This window comes from Pan troglodytes, chromosome 12 (genome assembly GCF_028858775.2).
Source record: "Pan troglodytes isolate AG18354 chromosome 12, NHGRI_mPanTro3-v2.0_pri, whole genome shotgun sequence".
NCBI lineage: Eukaryota > Metazoa > Chordata > Mammalia > Primates > Hominidae > Pan > Pan troglodytes.
In genome coordinates, this window is record NC_072410.2 from 28,479,620 (window position 1) to 28,486,798 (window position 7,179).

At 39.9% G+C, this 7,179-nt stretch overlaps 1 pseudogene; it reads left to right on the forward strand.

Moving 5' to 3' along the window:
* Positions 1-691: 691 nt before the first annotated feature.
* On the forward strand, positions 692-3,860 carry LOC134807779 (ribosome biogenesis protein BMS1 homolog; annotated as a pseudogene).
* The last annotated feature ends 3,319 nt before the right edge of the window (positions 3,861-7,179 follow it).

A 7,179-nucleotide genomic window follows, 5' to 3' on the forward strand; every position in this document is an offset into this window, starting at 1 on the left:
TTTTAATAGGATAAAGCCTACATAATTCTGTCCACAGTTCCTTTACTTAGAAATTGCTTATTTGTTCATGTTAATCCTATGTTTATTACAAATAACAGCATACAGGTTCCCCCCCCCCCACCCCGTCATGTACAGCTGAATCACATAGAACTTGAAGATCAAGATGATGAAGCCAGAGTTCAGTATGATGGTTTTCGACCTGGGATGTACGTCCGCGTTGAGATTGAAAATGTTCCCTGTGAATTTGTGCAGAACTTTGACCCCCATTACCCCATTATCCTGGGTGGCTTGGGCAACAGCGAGGGAAATGTTGGACACGTGCAGGTGGGTCCCTTTGCTGCATATTTGGTGCCTGAGGCTCTGTGGATTTCCCCTCCATCAATCGTCTTACCCTCTCATCCCCCTCAGATGCGTCTGAAGAAACATCGCTGGTATAAGAAAATCCTCAAGTCCCAAGATCCAATCATATTTTCTGTAGGGTGGAGGAGGTTTCAGACCATCCTGCTCTATTATATTGAAGACCACAATGGAAGACAAAGGCTTCTAAAGTATACCCCACGGCACATGCATTGTGGAGCAGCCTTTTGGGGTAAAATATGATTACAATAACTTGCCTATTGCCGAGATTAAACTTTACAGGCTGCGTTATTTTAGCTTTGTGCTTTTCCTTTCATAAAATTCCACTCCTAAGATGTTTCTGTTTTCTGGGAGCGGGGAGGTGGTTTGGAGTATATATGTAAATCTATATCCAAATCTAAATGTCCGTATCCAGTATGTTAAACTAGAATCTAAAATTTCTGGTTTGCTATATTTCTTTTTTTCCTTTTCCTTTAAGACCCTATCACTCCACAGGGAACTGGTTTCTTGGCAATACAGTCTGTCAGTGGCATAATGGTAACTATCTTGGACGATTTCTTTTACAGATTGGTTTGAGAAATATATCCTGAATGTGGGTTATTAAGTACATGAGACTTTAAGTTGAAAATTACTCATTTTTATTATTATAAAGTAAATTTCCCTTTGCTTTTAATCTTTGTACATCCTTTTCAGTAGGGTGTGGGATTAGAGGAGGGGAGGTGGAAGAATTATAATGGTACATTTCCTATTTTTGTGCATCTTTTGCATTTATTTATCTAAGCAAGTATTTAAGCAGTGCTCACCATGTGCTAAGCACTATATGAGGTTATGAGGAGCCATCAGAGACCACCCAGACACAAGACTCCCTGCAGCTGTGCTGAGGTAGCAGTCTGTTCACTCCATTTTCATTTGACCAGTCAGGCAGGGCAGGGTTTACTGGTCCCATTTAACAGAGAAGAAAGCAGAATAATGAGCAGATGGAATCTTCCCTGGAGGTCCAAATTTTAATTTCCTAAACATTGCAACTGTATTTTTCTTTTCCATTTCGTTCCAAATAAATCATTATAGTAAAATTACATTCCTCTGAAATCACTCTCAGGAAAGTGCTCAAGTAGCCTTTTTTTTTCTTTTCTTTTTTTTTTTTTTTTTTTGAGACAGAGTCGCACTCTTTCGTCCAGGCTGGAGTGCAGTGGCACGATCTTGGCTCGCTGCAACCTCTGCCTCCTGGGTTTAAGCGGTTCTCCTGCCTCGGCCTCCCGAGTAGCTGGGATTACAGGTGTGCACCATCATGCCGAGCTAATTTTTGTATTTTTAGTAGAGATGGAATTTTGCCATGTTGGCCAGACTGGTTTCAAACTTCTGACCTCAGGTGATCCACCTGCCTTGGCCTCCCAAAGTGCTGGGATTACAGGTATGAGCCACTGTGCCTGGCCTCAAGTCACCCTTGTTAGTTTGGCTTACCAACTTTAAAGTTTTGGATTGCTTTTGTCAAACCACTGGGTTGCAAGTTCAGATGGTCTCTCTTGTTTTTCTTAGCTAATTGTAAGTAAAATTCACTTTGGTAATTTATTGTGTTACATAGAATTGAAGTTTTTCTCTTGCTAATATTATTCCTATTTTCAAATTTTGGGGCTCCTGTTAGCCTGATTTTCGGATAGCTGCCACAGGAGTTGTCCTTGATCTGGATAAATCCATAAAAATTGTGAAGAAATTAAAGCTAACTGGTTTTCCATATAAAATTTTCAAGAACACTTCATTTATTAAGGTCTGTATATCTATATATTCTCATATTTATAAATGTCCATATTGTTTGAGAAAAGGAATGAAATACCTCTAAAATGTGGGCCTCATATTTTTAGAAAAGTGTTTGAAATCTTTTATAAACTTCATATTTTGTTTGCTCCTTTATATTCTGTATTACTTAAATATGCTCAAAAAAGCAGTGGTAAACAGCTGTTTAGGAATTGAGGCTGTTACTCCTGACTTCCATGTGAGACTGCCACAGAACTCATATTGAAAATATGTCATTTTATCCACTAGGTTTTGTTTCCTACTTTTTAAATTGGTGTTAAGAAAGGGAAAAAAATCACAAGTTTGTCTAACTCAGTAGAAAAATCGACAAAGCATTTGCAGACAGCTTGGCAAGGGTACAGAGAAACGGATGTACTGTTTTACATATTTGGGGAGGGTGGTTTGAGCAGCATTTATTGACAATTTCATTAGTGGGGATGTTTCTATTGAAAACACAGAGTTAGGAAGTCATAAAATGTTCTTGCAATATAAGGTAATAATACCACCGGCATTTATCTTATGTTTTCATGTTCTAAGTGCATGCATCTGAGTAAAAGGATCTGGGCTGCAGTCCAGTCTGAGAGATGCCAGCAAAGGCTTCCTAGGCCAATTCAGTCCAGTAAATCCCTCTTCGATCTTCTCTTCCACACAAGACAGCAGTGATGAGCATGCCCATGAACTCACATGATTATTTTGGGGAAAATGAAAGAGTTGTATTCTTTTTGAGGTAGTAATTCCACTTTCAGGGGCAAATACATTTTGATTATTTTATCACCCTTCAGTGAGTTGTTTTTGTTCTTTAATCAAGGATGTATGTTTGAAGTAAGAAGTAAAGCATAAAGTATATGATTTTGTGTGTGTGTGTGTGTGTGTTTATCTTGCTATACCTGTAGGGAATGTTTAATTCTGCCTTGGAAGTGGCCAAATTTGAAGATGCTGTGATTCGAACTGTCAGTGGGATAAGGGGGCAGATCAAGAGAGCACTCTGAGCTCCAGAAGGAGCTTTCCAGGCTAGCTTTGAGGATAAGCTGCGGATGAGCGGTGAGTGTCTTAAGTAGTGTTCAGGGCAGGGTGTTACCATTCATGCTTGACTTCTAGCCAGTGTGACGAGAGGCTGGAGTCAGGTCTCCAGAGAGTTGAGCAGCTCCAGCCTTAGATCTCCCAGTCTTATGCGGTGTGCCCATTCGCCTGGTGTCTGCAGTCCCCTGGCCACACCCAGTAACAGTTCTGTGATCTATGAGAATAGTTTCCTTAGCGAGCTTTCCCTTCAAATACTTTGCAGCCAGGTAGAGAAGTTTGGAGTGAAAGTTTTGTTCTTTGTTTCTTTGCAATATGGATATGAATCTTCTTTTGAAAATGTTAAAGTAAATTACCTCTTTTCAGATATTGTCTTCATGCGAACTTGGTATTCTGTTTCCATCCCAGCCTTCTATAACCCAGTAACATCTTTGTTGAAACCAGTGGGTGAGAAAGACACCTGGTCAGGAATGTGGACCACGGGCCTCCTCGGGCTCGCCCATGGTGTCAGACTAAAGACACACAAGGACTCTCTGTATAAGGTACTGGTCATGTGTGTGTTAGTGGAGATGAAGCCTGTGCTCTACAGACAGGGAGTCACACAGACACTTTTCTATAATTTCTTACGTACTTTGAATGTTCAAGTATAAAGTCTAACATTAAATTTGATTGAACAATTGTATATTTGTGGGATATTTTGGAATGGAACACCAAAAAATGGTAATAGTGGTTCTTTCTGGATTGAAGACAAACTTTTCTTTTTTAAAATAAATTTTATTTTATATATTTGAGGTTGACAACATGATCTTAAAGGATACATATAGATAGTAAACTGGTTACTATAGTGAAGCAAATTAACATAGCTACCATCTCACATAGTTAGATTTTTGTTTGTGTGACAGGAACAGCTAAAATCTACTTATTTAACAAAAATCCCAAAGACAATATATTTTTATTAACTATAGCCCTCATGATGTACACTAGATCTCTAACTTGTTCATCCTACATGTCTGCTACTTTGTATTATTTTAATGTATATCTCCCCATTTCCTATTGGTCATTTCCTATTTGGCCCATTTTTCAACTGGGTTGTTTTTCTGCTATTAAGTTGTAAGAGTTCTTTACTGATTTTTGGATATTAACACTTTATCAGATATGTGGTTTGCAAATATTTCTTCCAGTCTGTAGGTTCCCCTTTCATTTTGTTGGTTGTTCCTTTGCTGTGCAGAAGCTTTTTAGTTTGATGCAGTCCTCCTTGTTTATGTTTACATTTGTAGCCTGGCCTGTGGTGCGATATCCAAAAAATTATTGCTAAGGCCAATGTCAAGAGGCTTTCCCCCTATGTTTTCTTCTAGGAGGTTTATGGTTTCAGGTCTTATTTGGGTCTTTGGTCTTGTATCTGTTTTGAGTTGATTTTTGTGTATGGTGTATGATCAGGGTCCAATTTTATTCTTTTGCATGTGAAAATCCTATTATTGAAGAAACTATCTTTTTTACCATTGTCTTGTCTTGTTTGCCCTTGTCAAAAATTAGTTGACAGTATATGTTTGGATTTATTTCAAAGGTCTCTGTTCTGTTCCATTGGTCTATTTTTTTGTTTTTATGCCAGCACCATACTGTTTTGATTACTATAGCTTTGTAATACAATTTTAAATCAAGAGGTGTGATGCCTCCAACTTTTTCTTTCACAGTTATCTGTTGGCTGTTTGGGGTTTTTTGTGGTTCCATATGAGTTTCAGGATTGTTTTTTCTTTTCTTTTCTTTTCTTTTCTTTTTTTTTTTTTTTTTTTTTAGGCAAAGTCTCACTCTGTCACCCAAGCTGGAGTGCAGTGGCATAATCTCAGCTCACTAAAGCCTCTGCCTCCTGGATTCAAGCAATTCTTCTGCCTCAGCCTCCCAGGTAGCTGGGACTACAGGCACATGCCACTATGCCCGGCCAATTTTTGTAGTTTTAGTAGAGACAGGGTTTCACTATGTTGGCTGGGCTGGTCTCCAACTCCTGACCTCGTGATCCGCCCACTGTGGTCTCCCAAAGTGCTGGAATTACAGGCGTGAGCCACTGTGCCTGGCCAGGATTGTTTTATTCTGTTCTGTGAAGAATGTCATCAGAACTTTGATGAGGATTGTGTTAAATCTGTATATTTGCTTTGGGTAGTGTGAACATTTTAACAATATTAATTCTTCTGATCCATAAACATAGGATGTCTTTTCATTTGTTCATGTCTAAATTTCTTTCATCAATGTTTTATGGTTTTTAAGTGTACACATCTCTCACCTTCTTGGTTAAATTTATTCCTAAGTTTTTGTTTTTCTTTGATGCTATAGTAAATGAGATTATTTTCTTGATTGCTTCATCAGCTAGGTAATTTGTATACAGAAATGCAACTGATTTTTATATGTTGAGTTTATACCTTGCAGCTTAACTGAATTGATTTAGTAGTTCTCACAGTTTTTTGTGGAATCTTTGGAGTTTTTTACGTAAAGGATCTTGTCATCTGCAAATAGAGATAATTTTACTTCTTTAATTTAGTTGCCTTTTTTTTCTCATCTGATTGCTCTTGCAAGCACTCTATTGAATAAAAGTGATGAGGCTGGCCATCCCTATCTTGTACTCAATCTTAGTGGAAAAGCTTTAGTTGCTCCCCACTAACTATGATTAGACTGTGGGTTTTTCATAAATGGTCTTTATTATGTTGAGGAACTTTCCTTCTATACATAAACTATGAAGAGGTTTTATCAAGAAAGGTTGCTAAACTTTGTTAAATGCTTTTACTGAATCAATTGAGGTGACCATGTCATTTTATCTTTCATTTTGTTAATGTGATATATCACATTGATTGATTTACATATTTTAAACCAGCCTTGCATGCCAGGGATAAATCCCACTTAAACATGATGTATAATGTTTTTGATGTGTTGTTGAATTCTATTTGCTAAAATTTTTTTAGGATGTTTGCATCAGTATTTAATTTATTGGAGAAGTTGACCTGTAGTTTTTGTTTGTTTGGTGTGTGTGTGTGTGTGTGTGTGTGTGTGTGTTTTGGTTTGGCTTAGGTATTAAGGTGATACTGGCCTGGTAAAATGTGTTTGGAATTATTTCCTCTCACTCTGTTTTTGCGAAGAGTTTAAGAAGTAAACTCCCAGGGGATGGGAGTGACTCTGGACATGGGAGTGACATGATAGTGACTCTGGACCCTGCAGTGGTGGGACACAGCAGCATCTCAGTCCCTGTAAGGCCAGGCGCAGCATCAGCAAGGACCCCAGAATGGTGGAGCACTACTGTGGCTTGGGCCCTCGGGAACAGGGACCAGTGCAGCAACTACTTCTCTCCCTGGGGAGGCAGGTGCCTGGGCAACTCAGATTCTCTAGGGCTAGTCCAGTTCCAAGGAAGCAGGGTTCTACAGTTGTTTGTCCTGAAGGGCAAGGTACCCCAGTTCAGCCAATGCTGTTTTCCTGGGATATGGGGGTGCCATGTTGGCTCATCCCAGGCAGGTGTGGCTGCTCAGCTCAGCCAAGTCACTGATTCCCTGTGAAGCAGGGCAGTGCTTCAGCTCTCGTGCAGTGGGGGATGTGACTGCTCAGACTGGCCAAGGCACTGACTCCCTAGAAAGCAGGGCACCAAGTCAGCTCAGGCTCCAAGGGGCAGGGTGCAATGGCAGCTGGGAGGGGAGGGGCACAGCAGCGTGGCCCCACAGGTGGGGTGTATGCTGTGATGTGGATATCATTTGTTCCCACCAGCCATTTGAAATTTCATCCATTTGAAATTTGATTCCAAATGTGGTGGTGTGGGAGGTGGGGCCTAGTGGGAGTTATTTGGGTCACAGGGCAGATCCTTTATGAATAGATTAATGCCTTTTCATGGGACTGGATTAGTTACCAGGAGTGGATTGTTATCAGAGTGAGTTCAGCTTCCTAGACTCTCGTGTTTCCTCTCTTGCCATGTGAGCCCCTTGCATACACCTGTTTCGCCTTCCACTTTCCCCATGAGATGAAGCAGCATAAGACCCTCGCCAG